At 44.1% G+C, this 25,921-nt stretch overlaps 1 protein-coding gene and 1 long non-coding RNA gene across 8 annotated transcripts in view; one reads left to right on the top strand and one right to left on the bottom strand.

The window, feature by feature from the left end:
• The window catches only part of PRORP (protein only RNase P catalytic subunit), a 97,621-nt gene that overhangs the window by 50,244 nt on the left and 21,456 nt on the right, over positions 1 to 25,921 (top strand). The gene's annotated exons all lie outside the window — the stretch shown is intronic.
• LOC128326913 (uncharacterized) lies at positions 2,923 to 14,095 on the bottom strand. The gene is made up of 4 exons (XR_008308327.1): positions 13,678 to 14,095; positions 8,167 to 8,270; positions 7,291 to 7,434; positions 2,923 to 3,327 (listed from the first exon to the last, which is right to left on the bottom strand). It is a non-coding gene; the product is annotated as an uncharacterized LOC128326913 (long non-coding RNA).

Genomic DNA, 25,921 nt, shown 5'->3' with positions numbered 1-25,921 from the left:
GGCCTTTTAGTTTGTCTATGTGAACTGGGAGCATGGCCATCAATATGCCTAATACTCCTCTGTAGCTGCACATTGCTTCAGGTCACTTCCCCCCACCCCCTGAACTATCACATGGGTTAACTTTCATCTATGCCAATAGGAAAACAGTAGTCCCTTGATAATGGCTGCCAATAATTGTATACAAAGATAAATCTTCACTCTTGGGAATTCTTTTGAAGGTCTAGTATTCCTGAGCAATCTCCCATCCAAGTACTAGCGAGGTCCAACCAGGCTTAACTTCCAAGATCAGATGAGATAGGGTGCTTTCAGTGTGGTATGACTATAGGCTTTTTGAAGGTATAGTTCATTTCAATACTTGGCTCTTGGTGCAGGGGGAAGAATGAGGGAAATCACCTACCTAATATATTCAAGAACTACATTACTTAGAAAAGATTAACTCTCTTACAAATGCATCACATTTCTAGTTCACTTTTGTCATTGACCAAGCTGCTTGGACATCTTGTTTCCAGCTAACTAACTTCCAGCCAATATTTTAAAAGTTTGTAATTAGTCCCTGTTAATGGTACTGCTCTTGGGATATTGGCAAACCACCCCTAACTTTTGGCCTTGTGTGGGAAATCAGCAACTCTAGAGAGAGCAGCTCATTACAGAATACCTTTGTACAACTCTTTGGTCTTGGAAATGACTGATGGAGAGTTGAAGTCAAATGCAATCAGGTTTATTTAGGGTTTAAAGTAAAGTATGCGGTCGAGTCGGTGTTGACTCCTGGCGACCACAGAGCCCTGTGGTTGCCTTTGTTGGATACAAAAAGAAAATCTTGATTAGCAAGCAACACAATATTAACTAACTAAGCTAACCAGGCTAACAAAATTAATAGTACTAAGTTGAAGCTTACGAAGAGGCATTTTAGCTCAAGATCCAAATTAAATCCATTCAAGGCTGACTAGAGAACAGCTTTAGACTTTATAAAGGGGTGCAGGAAGAGAGGGCAGCAAAAGAATTAGGAGCACGGATTAGTATACCTCACGTCCGGTGGTGTGTTTGGACACTTGTTGCTTGACCGATGTCGAGGGACCTCTTTCCTCCAGGACAGGTCGGAACGTGGAATGCAGGAGCATTCCACTGACCCGAGTGCCACTCATGGGTCAAGGAGCCAGGAAAAGTCCAAAGGAGGTCTGATTTCAGGGGACCGGTCTCTCACTGCAGCCAAGCGTGCTATGCAAATCAGGCCTGGGAGCAGGTCTGGTCTGGAGGCGAAAAGCAGGACAGGCGTGAGAGCACAAGCAGGACAGGCATGAGAGCCAAGGCACAACAAGATGGTATAGTTGATACCCAGACACATTAACATGCAACAGGTGAATCCAGAGAAGAGGCACGCTGCTTAGTGGTCTCGAGGACAGAAATAGGCCACATCTTGCACTGGGGCCAAATGTTGACCACACCTTTCTGTTGAAAAGGGTCATATATGTGATAGATAAAAGAATACATTTTGTCCTGTTCAAACTTCGCTGAGTATGTTCTACCAGCACAATGAAGTGAATAGGTTTGAGAAACCCATGCAGGATAGAGTGGAATGGGTGCATTAAAGCTTATCTCGTGTGGTCAGGAAGATGTTGATAGGTGTTGACAAGTGTACCTCTGGAGCCTCAACCCATTAATGCTTCTTGTTAAGAGAGATGAGCCTGTTACCTCTTATCTCATTCCTTCCTGTGAAGGCAATAAGCTTGAAGCTAACTGATGTGCTAAGATGGGAGGGAGTATTTGGTTATCCCTGTTAGAAAAATAGCACTTAATTCACTTCTGCTCTTTCACTTGTGCTGAAATCAGAGAGGAGAGCAGAGGAATAGTCCTCTTTCAGTTGTGAGTTAGATTTGACCTGGAGTTACCTTTCCCCATGCTGCCAACCAAGTGACACACCTTTGTGAGTTAGCTCATGCAAGCAAATGGTGAGCCTACAATCCCATGAGTTTAGCGACACAAAATGGAAACTACAAGCCTGTAGCTCCAAATCAGGTGCAGGGCTGCTGCTGGTAGCCCCCAAACAGGCTATCCTGTTAACATCCCCCAATACGTGACTTCAAACTTCTATACTTTGGAATCAAGTTCCCTTTCTATTACTTCATGTCATCAGATTATTGAGTTTACTTTGCATAATGTCTACATCCTTTTCTGTATTAACAATACCGCCTCAGTGTCATACACAAATTTTGTCAGCACATGCCTACTTCCTTCCCCAAAATCATGAGGAAAAAGACTGAGTGAAATATGTTTCCTCTAGAATTATTGAGGAATTTCACTTCAATGTGAGATTTATTTATTTATTTATTAGCAACATGATCCTATCTTTAATCAGTTCTTTGTAAACTGTATTGATCATCATCTTTGCCTCTGGGTCCAGCAGCAATTCAGCTTTTACTAAAATCAGAATAGATTGTTTTTTCGGTCCAGAAAATCAGTATTGTTCTAGAAATAAAAAGGCTATCACTTTACTTTTATGTGCAAGAGACATTAATAAGGCCTCTTTTACTTAAACCTTCCTGAACCTGTAAATAATCTGTTAGAATCAAATAGACTACAATTAAATCTTAGTTTTAAAAAGCATGCATTGAAATATATTTGACAATGACTTCAAATTAATCTAATTTACTGTGAAGTTGTATTAAATACTAGCATGGAGTAAAACCATACAGGTATCTAGGGGCTGTACTTCCTGTAGGTTCTCACAGGTCCCAGATAACTTATTTATAATTTCCCCCTCTTCTATTTATCCTTCAGGAGAAACAAGACTGAATAGTTAAATTTGTATGTCTTAATTGATACTTCAGTGCAGTATCTATGTGATTAGTTTTCATTACACATTTAGACACTCATCTTGGATGCGCAAATTAAAGAAAAAACCCAATGAGTAGGAAAGGATTGAAATATAACTATTTTATTGTAGGAAAATAACTGTAGTGTGACATGGCAAAGGTTGCAGGGGGAAGTATCAGATATTTGAATACCCCTTTCAGGTCATATGTGACCGGGGAACCCCAAGGCCTTTTACTACCTGAGGGAGTGTGCCCAATGCCACTCCTCCATTCCCCACATGCATCCACACTGGTCTCACACCCCCTTACTTAGCTGTTCCTGTCTCATTGCTTCTGCTTTTCACTGCAGGGTTGGCAGCTTTCTGTCCATAGAGTTGAGTTGGCTAGAGTAGTGTTACTGGCTGCAGCGGAGGTGTGCAAGTAGAGGGGGTGGTTCCAAATCTGCCACTCTCCTGATTTGCTGCCTGAAGTATATTGCTTCACCCTGCTGCATGGAACGGCTGGCCCCAGTTATTACCTTGAAAGACAAAGGTGGGTACATAGAGGAAACTGCTATATTCTACTGTAAGCCTTAATAAACAATTACACTAAAATAGACAGTACCTCAATACGGCCACAAGAAGGAAGCATAGATTATGATATAGGCTGTAAGAGGATTCAGACATCCTGTATTTTAAAAAAGCACAAGGAACTTTTCTCCTAGAGTGGTGTTTTATTACTTTACCATGGCCCAGTCTACAAAGTAGAACTTGAGACTGTCAAAACTAAACTTAAAAAAACCCCAACTATTTCCCTACACATCCCTCCGTTTAACCAGAACCATGTGAAATTATGTGAAACATACTTGCTGGTATCAGACTTAAGATTTTTTGAGAGGTATAAACCCTTGGGTGGTTTTGGAAAAAGTGAATGAGAAACATTTGTGATTTTACAAAGTACTTGAGCTACAGAGCATCCGATGAAATTAGCATATGGGTTTAAAATGAGTCAAGGAAAATAATTTCCCCTCTACAAATAGGACTGCTGCACGCTCTTATTACTGTGGGATGTGATTTTTAAAAGATAATAATGGGAGTTGCATCATAGAGTTGGAAGGGCCCTTGTACACCATCTGGTCCAACCCCTTGCTCTGTGCAGGAAATTGAGAGCGAAAGCATTACCAACAGAGGGCTACCCAGCCTCTGAATGAAGAGCTCCAGCAGGGGAGGGAGCCACCCCCACCATAGATACCTGGTTCTCTTGTCTAACCGCTCTTACCCATTAAGACATTAGGACAAGGACAAAGCTAAGATCTCTTTAGGCAAAGTATTCCATGGAGTAGCCATCACCAGGGAGAAGAAGGTACACTGTGGACCTATCAGTCTGTCTTCAGAAGCCGTGACATGACACAACAAGTATTCCCCCTATGCCTGCCCCCCCAAATCTTGGGAAATAATATAGAAGAGCTGGCACTTCCTAAGGCATGTTCGGTGCAGGCTCTTGATGATGCAGCATTAACCTCACAGGAGTTGGACATTACTGGTGTCAGTTGTTCCTTTTGCAGCATGTTTTACTTATCAGTTTGTAGACAGTATGTGGGGCTAGGTGGCCTCTTTGGCTGGCCCAATGTCTCTTTTACTACCAGGTTGAATGCTCTTGGGTTTCAGACTTGCACATCTTCAGTAAACATCACACATTTTATCACATGGGAACAGGAAATCTAAAAGACCAGTAGCCAGCCATGTAGTAAGTATATAGCTATCTATGGCACCTTTATGTCTGCTCAAACTTGGTGTGCCACCCGCTACAAGTTTAGCCCACCTCTCAGCTCTAAGAAGCTTGGGTTTCCCCGCTGTGATAGACATGGAACGTATGCGCTGAAGAAGTGGGCTTTTTGTGGGTCATTAACTAACAGGAAATTCCCTGTCAGCAAGGCTCACAGAGGACTGCAAAGATATCTGCTCTGATCCTAAACACATTGCCATAATAATAATAATAATAATAATAATAATAATAATAAATGAAAGTGATGATTTCAGGAATCCAAGTTGGAAGGGCTATTTTATGTGCTCTGCTTGGGAATAAGTAAGACTTCTGAATAAACAGAAGGAGGCACTGCAGCTCAGGTGTAGAACATCTGCTTTGCATGCAGAAGGTCCCAGGTTCAGTCCCTGGCATCTCCAGTTGGGCTGAGAAAAGCCCCTTATGCGAAGCACTGGGGAGCCGCTGTCTGTCAGAGTAGGCAGTGCTGACCTAGATAGGCCAATGGTCTGACTCAGTATAAGACAGACTCATATATTCATATGTTCTGTAGAGGACCCTCCGCACATTGACCATTGTGCACACACATAGACTTTGCAGATGTGTTAGTGTATGTGCATAAGTCAGATTTGGAGCCTGCCACTACAATGCCATCCCCCGCCATGCATGTCCAATTTCCCAATATAAATGTCCAAAAGGGTTTTTTGAAAGCCTTTTAAGCTATGAAGGTAGGCTTGTTACAACTTGTGACCCACCAAGCTAATCACGACCTGACAGCTGTGGATGGGATCCCACTTGGGGCTTAATAATCTACCTATATTTACTGTAGGCGTAATTTTGTTGCTGGCTGTGAGAACAGGGAAGTTGCTATGTACTTGGCAGGCCACTATATAGGTAGTGTTTGGCTTTGTGGGTCACAAGTTGTACAGACTTTTTTCCAACCCCTGTTACCTAGGCAACAAGGCACCTTTGAACATTTATGTTTAAAGAGGTAGGAGAGCAACTGGCCCTGTTCATCCCAGCAGAGTATGCTGTATGCGAGTACAACATTCCAAGTTTGCCTGATCAGGGCTCGTGTCAACCACTTTGTGAACTATTTGGTTGAAAAGCAGCATGCTTTTAATTTTTCTTTGACTTCTGCTGCAGCCATTACTCCCCATGCCATTCTGGAAGGTGTCTCAACATTCAGGAATAGCTTTTGTGGGGGATAGGTAGGTGGCTGAAGTTGGGAAGGGGATGTAGGAATGCCAGATTCCAAGAGTGGAGGTCAGAATCCAAGCCAAAATCTGCCGACTGAGGTTAACACTTCTTGCATCTGAAGGAGTGGCCACTAGTCCATCGAAGCCCATGCCACAACCTCTTTGTTGGTCTTTAAGGTGCCACAAAACTCGGGGCTTTTCCAGACATCCATTTATCTTTGTGTTCTTCAGTTGATGGGGTCTCGTGCAAGATCTAGATATGTGCATTGACTTCTAGAGCATCTTGTCCTCCCTGTGTAATTTTCAGCACTCCATTCAGTCGCTGAGTACTGCCCTTGCATTATTTTTATGGTGCCGCCTGCCAGCCAAGACTTACTTTTCTGTTTCTTTTCAAAGTGGTAATGAAAAGAAATAGAAAAGTGAGCTCTGGCCGGTAGGCAGTGTTGTAAAACCAGTGCAAGGGTGGTGCTCAGCTTCTGGCCGGAGCGTGGAAGATCGCAACAAGGGAGTGCAGGATTCTGTAGAAGCCAGTGCATAATTTTGGATCCTGCACAAGAGCCCATCCATAACTACTGTGGGAGCTGGAAAAAGTGAGCTACATGGATATCTGGAAAAACCCTCAGTCTCTTTCCCCCACCCACACAATTTTTTTATTTTAGTTTTCAGAACTTTACATTTTTTTCAAGGAAAGAAAGAGGTAACTGTATAATATTGCATTTCCATTACAATTTCAATACAATCAGGGAGAGCTTGAGAATAGAGCAATGAAGAAGCAGAAGCAGAAGAATTTAATTCTGACAAATTCAGAATTAAATTCTGCCACAGAGGGCTTGGGAGTCGGATCCGATTCATTTTTTAACACTTTGTTCCTGTATCCTAACCCTGAAACTGCTATTTGCTGCAAATAGTGGGAGTTATTCTGAGGAGCAAAACAGGACAGGGAGAAAGACTTAAACTCTCTCTCCTTGTGCACCCCAATCATGATCCAGATTGGAGACTCGCATCACTGGTTTTTCTTAAATTAGTCACTCAAGACTGGGTTTTTGTTAAGTCTTAGGCATGCTGCTTTAACATCTTTTAAACATAATGTTAAACTCTGCCATTACGCAAATTTAACTTTTGTGTGTGTGTGTGTTTGTGTAATTTATGTAAACATAAACTTTCACATGTGTGAGAAACTAGCTGATAAAACCAAGATCAGCATAAAACTATTTAAATAAACATGTCCGCTTCTGTGAGTATCAGTATCCCGAAGCTGCAACAGTTGGACTGTGTTGCAAGGGTTAGGGTTATCCTGAAGAGGCAACTTTGCTAGTTCTTATTTATCTGTCATTAACAAGTTGCTCATAAATCGTCTTTTTCACTTCATACTAATTTTTTCCATCTGTGTGCGGTATGAGTTTTGTTCTGGACGGCAGTATCAAGGCAGTGTGTGCACACAGGCATTCAGAGTGGGGCCTTCCCAATTCCACCTGAGTGGGATCTAAAATTAACTGAGCAGACATCAAAAAGTGTGTGTGTGTGCGTGCACATGCACTCACCTTAGAGGGAACACTGGTTAGGAGGCACAGGTAGCTGCAGAGGGAAGGGCAGATTGCCAGAAATCACCATCCTCCCTCATGCATTGGAAAACTCTGGTGCATCAGTGCAGGATTTGTCTGGATGTCAGCTGATGCGTACCCATACTGTTAAAAAATAATAATCACAACTGTTTTTCTAATGTGTCACCATCTTTATATGTCCATTATGCTCATCTGGGTGACAGCAGGATGCAATACTAATTTTCTGGGAGCCATCATTTCCAGATGATTGGAAATGGGGAATGAATAATGCTGCACCACTGGGTACCCCTAGTCATGGCTGCTCTTGCTTTAGAATCAAAAAAATTTTTAGAAGCACATACACAGTAACACACATAACACATGCGCACCACAACAGAATGTTGAGGTGTGCATATGTTAGCTGAGCACAGTGGAAAAGAAGTCAGTTAGCAACAAAGATAGGAGTCCCTGCTGTAACTTGGCTCTGACGCAAGCTACAGCAAGTTATTTATGCACATGCTATTTATTCTATTTTCTAGGGAGGGTTTTATGGAAGGGTGCACAAAGGTGTCAAATGGCTGGTCAGAAAACAAGAGTTTTACACACTTGTCCCTCAGAAGCAGAAGGGATTGTGACTAAGGGAAATTTTCTGCTCTAAAGTCCTCCTTCGCCCACCTTCCCATCACAGTTTCACTAGCTCCACCCACCTGCTGTCTGCTAAGTGAACTCTGGGGTGGAATGTTTGTGGGACCATTGACTAACTTGGGGGCAATTTGGGGTTGTTGGTTTTTGCCCCCTTACGGTTTTTTCCTTTAGATTTTTTTAACACCGATGATTTTGTGGCTCACCGAGAGTCTGCTAATATCTCCCACTTACCCACAGATGCTCCGGTTATGCATCCATAAGGATCATAATGTTTCCTGCTGTTTTGGAAATAGATGCAATTCCTCCAAAGTCCCTGAGACTATACAAAGTGTTACCTGGATGTAGAATGACAATTGGGTTAAGTAATGTGTAAAAACCTTAGGAAAGGATGTGTCACATTTTGGGTGAGAACTATAGATGATACTGTGGATAATATGAGTGAGAAGACATCTTCCACTATTGATGCAGATCCTTGTATTTACATAAAGGAATTCCTGGCAATGTGGAGAGTGTTACAGGTGAGATGATTCACATTTTTTCCTGACTTATGCAATTATTGGCTCTCCATCAGTTAGAACAACCCTAGACTGGCATGTCCAGTTTTGCATAGGCCAGTAACTTAAACTATTGATTAAGGACAAGATGATGCAACATTTTGAAATCTTGCCTGTGGTTCACAAAATGTAATGGTTAGAAAACAAACACTGATTTAAGCACACCACAGAGGAGGCTGGAAAAGAAAGCATGAACACTTATTCAACCATCTTAACAGTGTTTCGAATCTGTGCCAGTTCATCCTCTGATAAACAAAAGGCAAAAGTAGTTGAACATTGAACCAATTAAGAGATGCATCTAGAGTGAATATTCTTGATCAGCAGAAAAAACAAGAGGTGGTTTTGCAAAGATGATCAAATAGTCCACCATATACATAATTTTGGAAAGTATCCCAGAACTGGAGCAGTTAATAACATATTGTATGATGTGCAGATGGATGAGTCTCTGACGTTATTAGGTCCTGTAACCATATTGCTTGAATTGATATGGAGCATCTGGGTTTGTTGCAGATTCTGGTGCTTGTCTTTGTATTTCTGATGTGGCTTTTTGCTGTTCATAACAGGGGCAGAGCCACCATTGGGCGAAAGGGTTCAAAGAACCCAGGCCGCTAATGAGGAAAGGCTGCCAAGAGAGCCCTGCCCTGTGGCTCGGGCTCCATAGGAGCCCAGAGCGAACTCCCCCCTCCTACGCCCAGGCCGCCGAGAGCCCGGGCGAACTCTTTGCCAATTATTTCAGGAAGCTCCGACTGCCCCATAGAACGTTTTCCCCTTCCTCTCCCTCTCTGGAGGAAGAGAAAGGGGAAAACGTCCTAATAGGCAGCCCACACTGCCTGAAATGATGAGCTGAGAGCTTGTTCAGGCTCTCGGCAGCCCAGGCCATGCCCCCAAGGGGGCGTGGCCTAGGCTGCCGAGAGCCTGAACAAGCTCTCAGCTCATCATTTCAGGCAGTGTCAGCTGCCTATTAGGACGTTTTCCCCTTTCTCTTCCTCCAGAGAGGGAGAGGAAGGGGAAAACGTTCTATGGGGCAGTCGGAGCTTCCTGAAATAATTGGCAAAGAGTTCGCCCGGGCTCTCGGCGGCCTGGGCGTAGGAGGGGGGAGTTCGCTCTGGGCTCCTATGGCGCTCAAGCCACGCCCCCGTGCAAGTGATGTCACGCGCATGGGCATATTGGAGGGGGCTGCCAAGCGGGTCTGGACACAAGCTGCTGCTCAGCTGGCTCCGCGCCTGGTTCATGAGTAGCTGTTTCAGGAAGCTGGCTGTAAGCAAAGACACACTGCACAGCAGGACCACATAGGCATGTGCCTGCCAGGCCCAGAACTGTTGGATTGATTGATTCCATCATTGACCTATGCTTGATTTGGCACAGAAGGAGAGGCTGTTCTCGCATGTAGCCTAACCCAGGCTAGGGCCTGGTTTTGTGCTGGTTAGTAATTTTGGCTGTGTTCACACCATCACAAGAATGCTGGTTAAAAAGTTAAGTATTAATGAACCCTGTAGAGCTAATTGTGAGAACCTAGAATTTCAGGGTAATCCTGGGCAAACCACTCTGGTTAACCAGCATTTAACCCCAGGATAGAAACCTCATTATGTTTCCTCATTAACCCAGTATTTCTTTTTGACTTCCGTTCTACTGCATCTTTAAAAAGGGATGGCTAGGATTACACACAGCATGCTAGGTGCATACACACCCTTCTGCGGTTTCCCTGAGTATGACTAGTGAATTGGATTCTTTTCTCCAGTTGGAGACCAGCCAAACTCCTTTACAGGAGGATGTGATGTTTTAATTTAATATATTGTTACCAGGTGCTCTGAGGGTGAAAAGTACTCCCTAAGTGTTAATTGCTCATTGTTATTGCTAAGGACTTCACCTTATGATTTCATTGCAGTCATAACACGTGTCTCTAATGGGTGCGGCTGGAAGACGTGTTAGTGGTCACGTATTCTACTGCTCTAATTCCAATAATAGCTTTGTTTATCCACTTGTTTTGTCTCTTTGATTCAAAAAGAACTGGCATAAGCTATCCCTGATTTCAGACACATCCAAATAAACAAGACAGAATGCTCTGGGTATGTGATTAAAATAAAACAACACAAGACCTTTGAAATTGTATAGCTTGGTTTTACTTTGAACTGAATATTTACTTAATGTAATCAGTAAAATGTATATCACGCAAGCAAATATTGGACATGAAATAGTTTCACAAAATAGCTATATCTGTTGCCTTCTGTGACAGTCTGCCCCTTATTAAATTCAAGTGGACTGCCACCACTTCTTTATACATTTTGTCCTTGACCTGGAGAAGCCTCTTTTGGGGGAGAATTCTGTAGAAAAGGCAACCACACTCCCCAGTCCAGGGTGGATAAAAAACAATGCTTTTTTAAAGAATAATTTTTTAAAAATTGGATTTTTTAAAATTAAATTGGATTTTTAAAAAATAAAATGCTTTTTGAGGAAAAAATCTATCTAAAGATACATTATAGTCCAAAGGTATTCATGATGAAATAAGGATTCGTTTTTAGTTATGTAGCATGAGGCTGTATAACTGTACAGTATAAACACTGTAAAACATGCAGTGTTTAAATTTTTTAGTAAATGAATTCCATTAATCCATTCAGAATGTTATGCTCTTCCAGAGGTTTCTGTAAGATTATTTTGGGCAATTTTTCTATCTAGAAGAGGACCAACTATGAAACCTTCATCTGGATGTAAATATTAAGATCATACCAGCAAGAATGAGTCTTTATGTTAAAAAAACAAACATGATTTAAATCTAGTCTTACTGACTAGTGATTTAAATCGATTTGATTTAAATCAAATCCACCCTGCCCTGGTCCCCTAAAGATCCACTTCTGCTTTCCTTTTTTCCCCTCTGCAACCTCCCCCCCCCCACACACATGGGGTAGAAAAGAATGGCCAGGCATATGAGAGGAGATTCTGTACTCTAAATTAAGCATTAATTTTATTGGGATATTGTAGACAGTGGAGGAAGAAAAAAGGGGAGTCATAGTGTAGATAGAGAGTAAGGAAACACAAGTTATCTGTAGTCTTGCTCTACACTTGGTAAATTAGTGGGCTAAATGAATGGGATATTTATAGACCAATGTGTGAGGGAACACCAACTTGAATTCCAAACAGATAACAACTTCATGAGGAACAGGGGTTATATTTGAATTCTGTAAACTTAATACAGGAGCACCAGGGAGGGGATGTTTTGCAAACAGAGGTGCACCTGGTTAATTTTGGGGTCCAGACCTAAAGGCCTCTGGAGACCAGGCCCACCCCCACCCCTGCCTCCCACTGCAAGTTGAGGACCATCCCTCTACACACACACCATGGCACACCCTGAGGCACTTCACATGACATGTGCGAAGCGCCTGATGGGGTTCTGCGGGGAGAGCGGGCTTAGCTTAGCAGACAAGCAGTTGTTTGTAGTTGGGTGGCCGGGTCTGCCGCCCACACGACTGCTGGCTCTGTTACAGAGGTGGCCCCTGGAAGTTCCAGGATGCCCCGCGCGAGGCATTCTTGAGAGACACCCGAGCCTGGGAGCCTCCCAGTCGGAGGTCTGCTCATGTGTTGCCACACACCACGGCGACACACGAGTATAAAAACAAGGTTAACAGAGTGACTAAGGGGAGGGGGATTTAATGTGGCTAGCTGCCGGGAGCTGCACGTCTCCTGTTGCAGCACACGATTGCCCCAAAGCGGGCTGGGCTCCCTTAGACCGCTTTTGGGTGATCGTGGGAATAGTCTCTCAGTGTTTTTAACATAGGGGTTCCTGAAGACACAAACAGTAACTGAGCTCATGAGAATCTAATAATTCAAACAGGTCTATTTATGCAAGTATGTATTAGCAGAAATATTTCAACATGCAACTTAACATATTTCCATCCCACATCCTTCTTTACTCACTCCCCCACCCCGGTCTCTAAAGCAGAGGTCAAGCTCAGTTCCCCAACGCAGGTCACAGTTAATGCTCGGCCACTTGGTGCAGCGTGGGCTGGTGGCATGGGGTGTCGACCACACCATCTGGGACAGACTAAAGAGGATTTGGGGGGCCCTGGGGTGTGTGGAAGCCCTGGACTTCTGCCCGGGAGTCCAAGGGTAGGAGTTCGTCTGTTTGCAAACCAGTTCTTAAGAGATTTGTGTAAGATCAGTTCTTAAGAGATAGTATGTTCCTGCTTCTAGGGTGTTCTTGATGTAAAAAGGGCAATGTACTATCACTGCTGACACTTGGACAGGAGTAATTGACATATCCAAAATATTAAAAGGGTAGAGAAGGTCGGAAACTTTCCTATCACTTGGTAGGAAGTTCCAGCCCATGTGTCAGGCAGGACTGTTTCTTTGAGGCTGTCTGGGTATATACATTTTATCCCTTTCTATCTGTGTGGGAGCATGTTAGTTTCTTATGTGACTGAAAAGCCATTTAGTCTTAGACAACTAAGAAAGCACTATTTCACTAGAACAGTATCAACTATTAATATGGCATACCTTCTATCTATGTGGGATGGAAAACACTAGGCGGCAGCTAAAAAGGCAAAATTGGGTCACTAAGGAAGATATTCTTATATTTAAAGATAGGGCTTATCTTCACAACTGCATGATCAGATTTTGGTGGATGGACACCAGCAGCATGGAATCAGATGCCTCACACTTCCTAGGGTTTATGTAAAGAGAGGGCAGGCTAAAGGTAGAGGAAGTTCTACTGGTAGATCTGAGTGCAGTAGATTAGCAAGGATTTCTGACTTCTAAATGTTTAACAGAATCAACAACAACCTCCCCACGTGCACACACATGCACACACCCACCCCTGCTGAAATGAAGAAAGCTTGGGAGAAAACCAGAAGTGGTATTTTGTGTGGAAGAACTATGAACTCGGTTCTGAGAATAACAAATTCCTGGGTCAAGCATATGCTGAGAGATACTGCTCTCTAACCTCTGAGCCACCTAACCGTGCAGCGGGAAAGTGACTTGACTAGTAAGCCAGAGGTTGCCGGTTCGAATCCCCACTAGAATGTTTCCCAAACTATGGGAAACACCTATATCGCACAGCAGTGATATAGGAAGGTGCTGAAAGGCATCATCTCATACTGCGCGAGAGGAGGCAATGGTAAACTTCTCCTGTATTCTACCAAAGAAAACCACAGGGATCTGTGGGCACCAGGAGTCAACATACGACGGCACACTTTACCTGACCCTCTGGGCCACTGTCTTGCACCTGGCTCCAGTTGGAGGACTTTGGACCTCTACCAGAAAAGATAGTAGATCCCAGAAACCTGAAGTCTGTTCCACTCATGAAGGGTGCACTCCACTAAGCTGAGATGAATGGAGGATACATAGCAGTATTATTTGGTGGACTGCACCATGCCCATGATTAATTTGAATTGAAATAACTGCCAGAGTTTATTGCTTGAAGACAGGATAAAAAAATTTTTTTCATTTATATTCCACGCTTTCCCCAAGGAGCCCAGAGCAGTGTACATACCTAAGTTTTTCCTCACAACAACCCTGTGAAGTAGGTTAGGCTGAGAGAAGTGATTGGCCCAGAGTCACCCAGCAAGTATCATGGCTGAATAGGGATTTGAACTCGGGTCTCCCCAGTCCTAGTCCAGCACTCTAACCACTATCTCCAGGGATCCACATATTTAAGCTTTGCTCACTACCCAGCCATTATTTGTGGTCACCACTAAGGATGTGCATGGAACTGGTGATCGCTGGTTCGAAAGTAGAGGGGGGAATAGAGATTTGGTCTGATTATTCAGGCTTGGTTAAGCTCCTAGTTAAACACTAGCATTCAAATATTATAAACTTTCAAATCTGTGTCTGACATTAATAGATTCTTTTTCCACGCACCAAGCACTTCTGGTCACTTCCGGTCCAAAGAAGCATGGGGTGGCAAGGAGATATGTTGCCCCCACCCCCGCCGGTCCATTTTAAAAGGCGGCATTGGTGGGGGAAATGTAGTGGGAGGCATAAGAGCACCCTCCCCTGCCCTTAAAGATACCCCCACCCCACCTTCGGATCGGCTGAACCGCTGGACATTCGAATGAGTCCGGAGGTCCATAAAGGGCCTCCGAACAGGTTCCGTGCACATTGCTAGTAGTGATGAGCCCGGACCGTTCCGGAGGCCATTCTACATGGGCGGTTCAGGGTTCGGGTGATTTGGGGTGGGGGGTTCCTTTCAGAGCAGGGGGGGAGGGTTTACTTACCCCTCCCGCCGCTTTCCTCCTCTGGCGCCCGTAGTTCTGTTAATAATTGGGGCGGCAGGATACCTCCCTGCCGCCCCTTTTCCAGTTGGCGGCTGCTGCTGCGCTACGCTACGCTGCAAAAGGCTTCAATAAGCCTTTTGCACACACACATCATGTCTCCACAACGTGCGTGTGCACACACGCACATCGTGGAGACGTGAAGCGTGCGTGTGCGCAAAAGGCTTATTGAAGCCTTTTGCAGCGTAGCACAGCAGCAGCCAAAGGGAGAAGGGGCGGCAGGGAGGTATCCTGCCGCCCCAATTATTAACAGAACTACAGGCGCCGGAGGAGGAAAGCGGCGGGAGGGGTAAGTAAACCCTCCCCCCCGCTCTGAAAGGAACCCCCCACCCCAGTGCTGGACCGCAGTTCCGTGGTTCTGTGCACACCCCGAATCCCTAGTCACCTCCAATGCTCTTTCTTCCCTCAGATGTTTTTCTGGCACACAGGCAGAGGCTTTAGGAGAGAAATGGGTCTTCGGTCGTTTGCACTGGTATATGGAGGTGGTAAGAAGCAGTGGGAGCCCTCTCATACAGCTCAGAAAGTATTCCTGCTGTTTCTTATCCTCTCAAAAATCGCAGTGAAAATGAGACCTCTTGTGAGGAGATCTTTGTGTTCCTGGATGTCCTGAGGCTCTGCAAGGGCTGGGGGCACTTGCCACTGGTGAGCTGACAAGTGGATTTATAGATGCTTGTTCATAGCTGAGGTCTATATAAAGACTGCGTTGAGATCAAACGGTAGCAAGTATTGTAAAAGTATTAACCTATTACTAGCCGACCCCGCACAGAGCATCTGTGCGCTCTTTGGGGCCGGTGGTTACCTCTCCCCCCCTCTTCTGCCCCAGTCTCTGCTTCTGGGCCCAGCCACCTCTCCTCCCCACTGCCACTTCTGCCCCCCCTTTCTTTCTTTCCTCCCTCCTGGGCCTTGCCTCCGCGGCTGGACTGGGCCCACTACCTCTGGCCTCCACGGCCAGGCCTCCGTTGTGGCAACCAATCCTCCTGGGTGTGCCTCAGCCAATCAGGCGTGTCTGCCGCCCAGCCAATCAGATGAGCTCTGGGATGCACATTCCAAGGCACACCCAGGAGAATTAATATAATAGATGAACATTCTTGTATAATTTGTGAATGTATACGAATTTGGGAAATGTCAGTTAAAGACGTGGTTTGAAGTCAGGAAATCCCAAGTTAAGACCTTTATCACTGGTGATTCCCCTGACTCATGTGGCACTAACCCACAAAAGCATGAGTATTTCTGGAACACATTTAAAACCACACATTGGAAAAAGTATCTATTAATGTCAGACAGAGATTTGTAAGTTTATAAACCAACATTATTAATCTTTGAATGCTAGTGTTTAACTAACTGAGTCAGCGTGGTGTAGTGGTTAGAGTGTTGGACTAGGATCAGGGAGACCCAAGTTCAAATCCCCATTCAGCCATGATATTTGCTGAGTGAATCTCGGCCAGTCACTTCTCTCTCAGCCTAACCTATTTCACAGGGTTGTTGTGAGGAGAAACTTAACTATCTATACAGCTTTGGGCTCCTTGGAGGAAGAACGGAAAATAAATGTAATAAATAAATAAAAATAACTAGCAGCCTAACCATGCTCTGATTTTCTGTTGAATCAGAGCATAACCTAAATAAGAATTCAGGTTACTGGTTCAGAAGAAAAAGCTGGTTTTAAAAAAAGATATAGTACACTCATTGGCCCCAACCTCAATGAATCGTAGCTCCCTATATTTGCAGTGAGCTGTCAGTGTGCAGGCACCCCAGGAAGGGAAGAACTAGAACCAGGGGTCATCCCATGAAACAAATTGCCAGGAAAAGTAGGACCAACAAAAAGAAATATTTTCTCACATAGCACAGAATTAATCTTTGGAATTTTCTGCCTTGGGATGTAGTGATGGCCTCTAGCTTGGATGGCTTTAAAGGAGGCTCAAAGAAATTCATGGAGGAGAGATCTATCAATGGATACTAGTCTAAGGGGCATGGGCCATCTCCAGGCCCAGAAGCAGGTTGCCTCTGAATATGTTGCAGGGGAGCAGCAGCAGGAGAGAAGGCAGGTTCTCATCTCTTGCCTGTGGGGTTCTCAGAGGCATCTGGTGTGCCACTGTGGGAAACAGGATGCTGGACTAGATAGGCCTTGGTCCTGATCCAGCAGGGCTGTTCTTATGTTCTTAAGAAGGGCAAGTAGGGTCTCCTTGTCCTTCTAGAAAAACAGAAGAGATCAGAATGCTCTCTTAATCCCCAATACCACCCTAGATGAGGTAGGTGTGTTTCCATCATGCAAGCACTAACACTTGCCCACTGTGGCATAGACTTCTTGTTAGCTATAGAGAGGGACCATGTGCTTCATCTTCTCCACTGAGGAAGGGGTGTGTTGAGCCCCTCTCAACAAGATCCTCTCCAGTTCCATAATTGCAAGAATGCTTGCCTTGTATACAAAGCACTAGGGACGAAGGGATGGGCAGGCAGGAAATGCTGAAAGGTAGGGATTGCAGCTATCTAGTCACAGGCCATTATGGACCAGCATTCAGGGTAGACAACTGGGATTGTCTTCTCCCACACTAGTGAGTGGGAGTGTGTGATGACATTTAAACTCAGAAAAGCATAATTTGTAAATGATAGTAGTGCACATTAAGTAAAATAGGAAATTATGTCCCTATAATTTTTATAGATAGATAATTTAATAGATTATTTAATAAAATTAAATATAACACAGTTAAAAATATATCCCATAAAATTAAATATTTAATTATTAAATATAATTCTTGCCTATAATTATTTTCCTCTGCTAGCTGAGCAAAGCAGCACCTTCTTAAAGTGGTGATTTTATTATATTTAGCAGGGAGAGAACAACTATGCAACCCCAGCACAGCAAACTTCTAGTGGCTGTTGCCGATGTCTATCTTATGTTTTTTTTTAATTGTAAATTTTTTTGGGGGGGGGCAGGGAACCATATTATTTATCTATCAATTTTTTTATGTATACTCCTTTGAAAACTTTTATTGATAAGCAGTATATGAATAGTGTAGTAGTAGGAAATAATTCTCAAATGCTAATCATGCACAAGATTGTGCAGGTTTATTCAAAGGTTTTCTCTCCTGGAGAATATGATTGGAGTATTATTTGATGATGGTCTATTATTTGATACCAAAAGACATAATATAATAGGGGGGAACTATACAGTTTAAATCGTAAAAGCCATTTGCTTTCTGACTTACATAACTTTAAAACTTACCCTGACAGACTCCATCTCTTTAGCCTGTTGGAGCTCTCTTCCTCAGAGCATGGACACCAGGAGGCTGCTGTGCTCTTCAATTCCATGAAACCAAAATCAAACGTGTACTTTCAGATAGTTTGCAATTGTACGCACACTTGAGAGTAAATCCCACTGAATACGGTAGAACACAGTTCCTCATGTGCGAGGCTGGAGAGGGTGAGGAGAGGAGAGGGGGTTAGATTCTGTCAGTTTCCCTGACCTCTCCTGACGAACAAGAGCTGTCTCGCCCTGCCTGTGCATTCCTGACTCGGTCAAGGAGGTTTGTTTTGCAGCCCTGAACCTTTTGAAGAAAAGCTTGCTTGCAGATTGATTGCTTTTCTGTTCCACCTGTGCCTTCTATCAGATTGCTTGACTTATTCCACTGTCCCTGAGGACCAGAGATCTCTCGTGAGAGGGGAAATTTCTGGAGCCCTTGGTAGCATAAATAGGAAGAAGGCATGCTGGATGCATAGCTGGCGGACTGCTTACAGGTGGCCAGCCTTTGGTGCCAGGCCTTCGGTGTGGGACTGTGGTCTGGGGAAGAGGTTATATTAAGGCAGGGTTGGAGGTCTGGTTTAAAGTTTGTTAATTCTTTTATTGGATTGTGCCAGGCCTTTTATGTGTTTTGGTTATCTTAGGCAGGGTGATGCCAGGGGTGCGTCCAGCAGCTATGAGGCAGCTATTACTGTTGTGGTGGTGAATAGAAGAATTGGCATTGGCAGAGCAGCTGGCTGTTACAGAGGAAGGAAAACCAGTAATTTAGTAACTGTTTCCACTTCCGACTGTCCTGTCAGCTCTCTGGCCTCGGGGAGCAATTCCAACTACCCACAGAACCTAGCCTTGCTCCTCTGCAATGCCAGGTCAGTTCAGAATAAGACCAAAATCATACATGACTTGATCATGGATGAGGGAGCTGATCTGGCTTGTATAACTGAAACCTGGATGGGGGAGGCTAGTGACCCAGTTTGGGCCTAGCTTCTCCCACCAGGCTACTCTGTTGTGGAGCAGGCTAGGGGAAGTGGGCAGGGTGTGTGTGGGTGAGGAGTGGCTGTGGTCCATAAGAATACCATCTCCCTTGCCAGAGCCCCTGTGAGACAGTTGACTTGTATTGAGTGTCTTTCTGAGGCTGGAAACTAGAGGTTCTGTTGGTGAACTGTCCACCCCGCTGCCCAACTGACTCCCTAACTGAGCTGATGGAGCTGGTTGCGGAGTTGGTGTTGGAGTCACCCAGACTCTTAGTGCTGGGGGACTTCAATATCCATTGTGAGGCTGACCTGCTGGTGCAGCTCAGGAGTTCATAGCAGCCATGACAACTATAGGCCTATCCCAACTAGTTTCAGGACCAATTCATGTTGCCGGCCACACACTCGATTTGGTCTTTTGTTCAGATCAGGGGGGTGTTCCGTGGGTTGGGGATCCTGTGCAGTGTTCCCTCTATTCCCCCCCCCCCAAATTTGTGTGTGAAATTAGTTTTGTTCTGCGCAGCAGTATCAAGGCAGTGTGTGCACATGTGCTTTCAGAGTGGGGCCTTTCTGATGCAACCTTAGCGGGATCTAAAATTAACTGAGTGGACATTAAAAAAAACTTGTGAGTGTGCACACATGCACGCACCAGAGGGAACACTGATCCTGTGGTTTCCCCACAGGAAAATGGACGGACAAGTACCTGGTTAGCGTTGGTTTCACAGTCACAACCCAGCCCTGCAGGAGTGGAGGACCTATTAAGATGGTCTGCCCGAGATGGCTTCTGGACCCAGTAGGATTCCAAAAAGGTTTGGAGGATTTTAATGTTGGTCCTGCCAGTGATCCTGTCAATGTCCTGGTGGGAACCTGGAATAGGGAACTCACCAGGGCAGCAGACACGATAGCTCTTAAGCATCTCTTCCGACTGGCTTTAAAAGTGGCCCCTTGGTATAAAGAGGAGTTGCAGTGTCTGAAGCGGCAAGGTAGGTGACTGGAAAGCAAGTGGAGGAGAACTCAGCTTGAAATTGACAGGATACAGCATAGAGCCCATTTGAAGGTTTTTGCGGAGGTGGTGTGTGCAGCAAAAAAAAAAAAAAATTCTGGTCTGCATGCATTTCCTCTGCAGGTTTGCGTTCAGCAGAGTTGTCCCAGGTTGTGAGGAGTTTGATTCAGGCTCCTTCCATTTCAAACCAGTCCCCAGAGACTGTGTTCTGCTGTGATAGTTTTAATGGGTTCTTTGTGGACAAAATATCTTGTATTCAGGCTGACTTGGACTCCACTATTTTTGCAGAGTCTATTAAAGTGGTGTCCAGCAATCCCTCTTGCAGTATTAGGTTGGATCAGTTTCAATCTGTGATGCCTGAGGACATGGACAAGCTGCTTGGGGTGGTGCGGCCTACCACTCGTTCTCTGGATCTTTGCCCGACTTGGTTGCTTCTATCTAGCAGGGAAATGGCCTAGTTCATAGCAGTAACTCGTCACTGAGGGAGGGTAGGATGCCTCCTTGTTTGAAGGAGGCAGTGATTAGACCACTTCTTAAGAAACCTTCCCTAGATTCCTCAACAATTGATAGTTATAGGCTGGTCTCCAATCTACCGTGTTTGGGCAAGGTGACTGAAAGAGTGGTGGCTACCCAGCTCCAGGCAGTTTTGGAGGAAACCAATTACCTAGACCCACTTCAAACTGGCTTTAGGGCATGCTATGGGGTTGAGTTGGCCTTGGTCGGCCTGATAGATGACCTTTACCAGGGAATCGACAGAGGGAGTGTGACTCTGTTAGTTCTTTTGGATCTCTTGGCAGCCTTCAATAACATTGACCATGGTATCCTTCTGGATTGTCTGGGGGGAGTTGAGATTAGGAAGGATTGCTTTGCAGTGGTTCCGCTCCTATTTCTCAGGCAGATTCCAGATGATGGAGCTTGGTGATGGTTGCTCTTCAAAACGCAAGCTATAATATGGAGTCCCTCAGGACTCCATTCTGTCACCAATGCTTTTTAACATCTACATGAAACCACTGGGTGAGGTCATCTGGAGATTTGGTGCAGGGTGTTATGAGTATGCTAATGACACCCAAATCTATTTATCATCATCATCATCATGAAATGGCATTCACTCCCTAAATGCCTGCCTACGGGCAGTTATGGGTTGGATGAGGGATAACAAATTGAAGATGAATCTAAGCAAGACGGAGGTGCTCATTGTGGGGGATCAGAATTTGAGGGATGGGTTAGATCTTCCTGTGCTGGATGGGGTTACACTCCCCCAGAAGGAACAGGTTCGCAGCTTGGGAGTGCTCTTGAATCCAGGCCTCACCCTGGTATCTCAGGTGGAGGCTATGGCCGAGTGCTTTCCATCAACTTCGACTGATTCGACAGCTGCATCCATTCCTTGAAGAGAACGATCTCAAAACAGTGGCACATTAGTTGGTAACCTCCAAGCTTGATGATTGCAATGTGTTCTACATGGGGCTGCCTTTGCACGTAGTTCAGAAACTTCAGTTAGTTCAAAATGCGACAGCCAGACTGGTCTCTGGGGTAACTCAGAGAGATCATATTATGCTTGTTTTAAAACAGTTGCACTGGTTGCCGATATGTTTCCAGGCAACATACATGGTGCTGGTTATTACCTTTAAAGCCCTTAATGGCTACCTTAGAGAGTGCCTTCTTCTGCATGATCCCTATCTCATGTGGAGGTCATCTGGAGAGGTCCGTCCCTAGTTACCATTGGTATGTCTGGTGGCAACTTGGAGCTGGGCCTTCTCTGTAGCTGCTCCTGGCTTATGGAATGCACTCCCGGCAGATATCCGTAATTTAGGTTTGTTGTTGGCCTTTAAGAGAGTCCTAAAAACTTAATTGTTTGGCCTGGACTTCCAAGGTTTTAAAATTGTTTTTAATTGTTCTGAATTGTGTTAAAATTGTGCTTACATTATTTTAAGTAGTGTGTTTTAAGTCGTGTTTGTTTTTATATTTTTTAAATTTGTTGTGCACCACCCATGACCTTGGATGGGGCGGACCAGAAATGTAATAAATAATAATGTGCTAACTGCAAGTACTAACATTAAGTAAACATAGGAAAGGCAAGGGTATCAAATCAGTTTTCAGGAATGTGGCTAGAAACTGAGAAATGTTATCCATGGAAAATCTCTCCTTTTGATAGCCAAGATTGTAAAGCATTTGTGTACTAAAAGTGCTAGGTAAAATACTAATATTTCTTAATTGCCAAGGTTGCAGACTTGTTCTGAATTGTAGCCTGAAAGCATTGGATACTTTTGCCTATAGATTGAACTAGCTGCTGCTGCTGTTTGTTCTGCAAATGCCACTGGGGTTTCCCTGAAGTTATTCTGATCTCCCTCCATCTGTCTCCCTCCATCCTGCCCATAAAGTATAAGCCAGGATTTAAAGAACTATATAGATACTTCTGGGTTCCCAAGGGAGCTTTTGGTCCTGAATGCCATGCTACACAGCAAACCACTTTTGAAAATTGGAGAAACGTTTCTCCATCTGCAAGGGGGAAACAAAGTAGGAGGAACCAACTGGGATCATCCTTTAATGTATCAAAGGGCTTTCCCTCCTACCTCATTCAGCTGCTGGGTACAAGTGCTGGGTAGGATAGAGCCCTTGACAATCACTGTTGGTGTCTCCTATCTCATTTTCCACTCACAGACTTATCAAAAATTGGACACAACTCCCAGTATAGGGTAGGGCGCTTCTTCTATCCTATTCTTCGTCATGTGAACTACCTTAATGGCTTTCCTCCATCTATTATCCCTCTTTTCCCCATCATGGACCTCAAGGCAGCATGCATGGGGTTCCCAGGTGGTCACCTATTCAGGCACCAACCCAGAACAAGTCCTGCTGAGCCTCTGCAAAGTGTCTGTGTCATGTATCTTAAGACCGTTCTCTGGGGCTTATTATAATAAAAAGATTCTGTCCTAATTATAATAAAAAGGTTCTGTACCACCTATCACGCAGAGTGTATCCAACATCTAAATCCTGTAGTTTGTTCTATCAATCAGTCTCTATTATTACGGTCATAGACCAGCATAAAGTATAAAGGGGGATTACATATGGTACACAAGGTACATAAGGATAATAGAAATTAAAGTACATAAAAATACACAAGCAGCATAAGGGCATAAAAAGCCTAAAAATAAAAAGGGATGTAGAAAGGTTAAAAGACATAAAAATACAAAAATGCATAAAAGCGTGAGTAATAAAACTCTATAACGGCCAGGCTACACGGAGCAGTAAGAGAAAAGTCTAGGGTGCGCAGTATTGAATGAGCGAAGTGTAGAGCCCACTCTGAGTCACTGGTGGTCAGATTAAGGCTGATAGGACCACCGCCTACCACCCGCCACCGACACACGCTGGTCGTGGCCTCACAGAATCTGGCAACGCTATATGTGATAGCAGGCTTAAAGTCAGAAAGCAGGAAAGAAACGTAGAATGTCTCAGGCATCCTGAATATTTGCCTAGCAATGGAAGGATGAGGGAGGTGCAAATGTCTCTGTAAAAAAAACAGTGGAGGAGGACATATTCAGTAGTTTCAATCTGCCCTGAGCCACAGGGGGAAAAGTTGCTCTGCAAATGGAGTCCCATAACAGCCTTCTAGCACTGCTGAGGGGAGGGCGTGGCAGCAAGCCAACGTGAATGCCCTCCTGTGCTTTGGAATCTCCAATTGAGTAAGGTGTGCCACTGGAGAGGCAGAGTATTTAAACCCATCACTGATAAGCAAGTTCGGGACCCTGCTAAGATCAGTTTGGCTCTCAGTGTTTATGATGTACTGCTTGATGTTGGTTTTCGCCTGGGCATGGCCCATGCTAAATAAGGTCGAAGGAGAGAGGCCCAGGGTAGCTATTTTTGTCTCAGTTGACCGAATCCAGCTAGATTGGTAATCATCACGTTGGGTTGGGGCGGGGGCAAGACTGTAGTCTGAATAGCAACATTATAAAATGGAAACAATCTACATGAAAGAAAATAAGTATTTATCTTCTCCTCCTACACACCTAGGAATTTCAGAGCACTAGCAGCTGTGTGTTTGCATTTGTGTAGGTTCAGCAAATGTGCAGTTGAACACATTCTCTCACTTCCATATCTTGTCTTTTTCTTGCTTCTAATCACAAAATAAAATAAAATATTCAAGGAGCAGAGAGGGCCTAGCTTGAAAGTACAGCACACATATGTCCCATGTACCAAATCCCTGCATCTCTAGTTATAGCCAGGGATGTGTGTACTCTGTTCTAAATTGTTGTTAAAATTCCACAATCCAGCTTGTGCAACAACAAAAGCTTAATTCTGATTTCTGTATAAATGATGCAAATTTGCAAAATTTATCTTAGTCTGCATCATTTATTCTGCAGAGGCTAATATTTTTGTGTGTGTAATTTACTCTGATTTTTCTGGTCATGTGAACAGTGGAACATGTAACAAAAGGGCCACACGTGTACAGAACAAACCAAAACTAGCAATAAACTGTGTGCAAACAGTAAATATATATAAACATGCAAATTCAGAAATTAAATAATTATGTGTGTGTGTGTTCTAAATTCTTTAAATAATTTTCAGTTCTTTAAATAAACATACATATTTCAAAGGAACACTAAAAAATGTCCAAAGTTGCCCAGAGCACAGAATAATGAAGATGATGGAAGTATACCAATTTTGCTAAATCAGTATGAAGGAATGTGATGTTACAACAGAACACCAAAACAAGTTCACTATTTCCCAAAGTATAAGAGATGTTGGCAAAGAGAAATGTGCTGTAATAGTCCGTTCTGTTTTCTGGAGCTTGTAATAATAATTCTTTTGCTAGTAAGTCCTTAAAAACTGTCCGGATATTCAGTATTTTTCGCTGAGGCTTCCTCATGAAGGACTTATCAGCTCTGTGTTCATTCTAAGGATAGAATGTCAAGCGTATCTTAGGAGACATAAGAGCTAGAAGCTTGCCTTAGTGCAGGAGCAGGCCTTATCCTTGTTTTAAGCCAGGCTGCAGTTTGTCAGGGGAATTGCTGAGGGTCAAAGGAGCCAGAAGGCGTAGACAAGATGAAGACAGGCTGAGTTCAAAAGCTGAATTGGGTAGATGGGGATTAGAAGGGCCAGAGGCAGAAGACATGGACAAGTCCTGGTTTATGCAGGCAAGACAAAGTAGTTGTTCCACTGAATGATGTTTCTCAGACTGAGGAACCAAGTGTGAGTGAACTTTCATACGAAGCCAGGCAGGCCCCTTTTGATTCCTCAGATCACCTGACTGACGAGCTACAGTATCAGTTCCTTTCACTATACAAGTGGTGCTGCACTACTGCAAGCTAACAACTCCCTCTGCCTAGGAGCTGCTGTAGTGGCGCAAGGAGTATGGTGCCTAAGCCTTGCTGCCAGAGTCCCTGGTTCGAGGACCCCCCAGAGCTCCTTATAAAGAGATAAGACTTTCCAAAAGCTGAATTGGATGCCAAATAACCATGTTCTGCTTATTTTATGCATAATTGCAATATACCCAGAGACTGACTTGTAGGTCTCAAGTAGCCAGGTTGGGAAATACCTGTTTGCCTCAAGACTATGGAGTGGTGCTGCCAGTCAAGATGGACCCAATGGTTTGGCATTGTAAAAGGCAGCTTTTTATAACGCACTGAGGCATGAAGGTACCGAAGGGGACTTACACCTGCCTGGAAGCAGAATCTGCTCGCAGTCAGATTCAGGACTGAGAGCCCCTTTCATTCAGTCAGCAGCTGAATTGCTTGCCTTGCCAGTTGTGTGCTAATAAGCATTTTCCTAGCTAATGTGCTTTGGCTTTCAAGTCAGAAAAGTTCCTTTTGGGAATTGTCAGGTATGTAAGGAGAAGCCTTATTCTTGGAGCCAGAGCTGATAACTGATCCTTGAATATAGTATTTCAAACCACAGGCCGTTAGCTGTCTCCTATATGAATCCTGGGATCCCAAGTTGGCCATAATGTAAAGTTTTCCTTTGCACTACTA

Source organism: Hemicordylus capensis, chromosome 1, assembly GCF_027244095.1.
Source record: "Hemicordylus capensis ecotype Gifberg chromosome 1, rHemCap1.1.pri, whole genome shotgun sequence".
Lineage (NCBI taxonomy): Eukaryota > Metazoa > Chordata > Lepidosauria > Squamata > Cordylidae > Hemicordylus > Hemicordylus capensis.
Note: the sequence above shows the minus strand (reverse complement) of the source record. Positions and strands in the feature narration are given on the sequence as shown.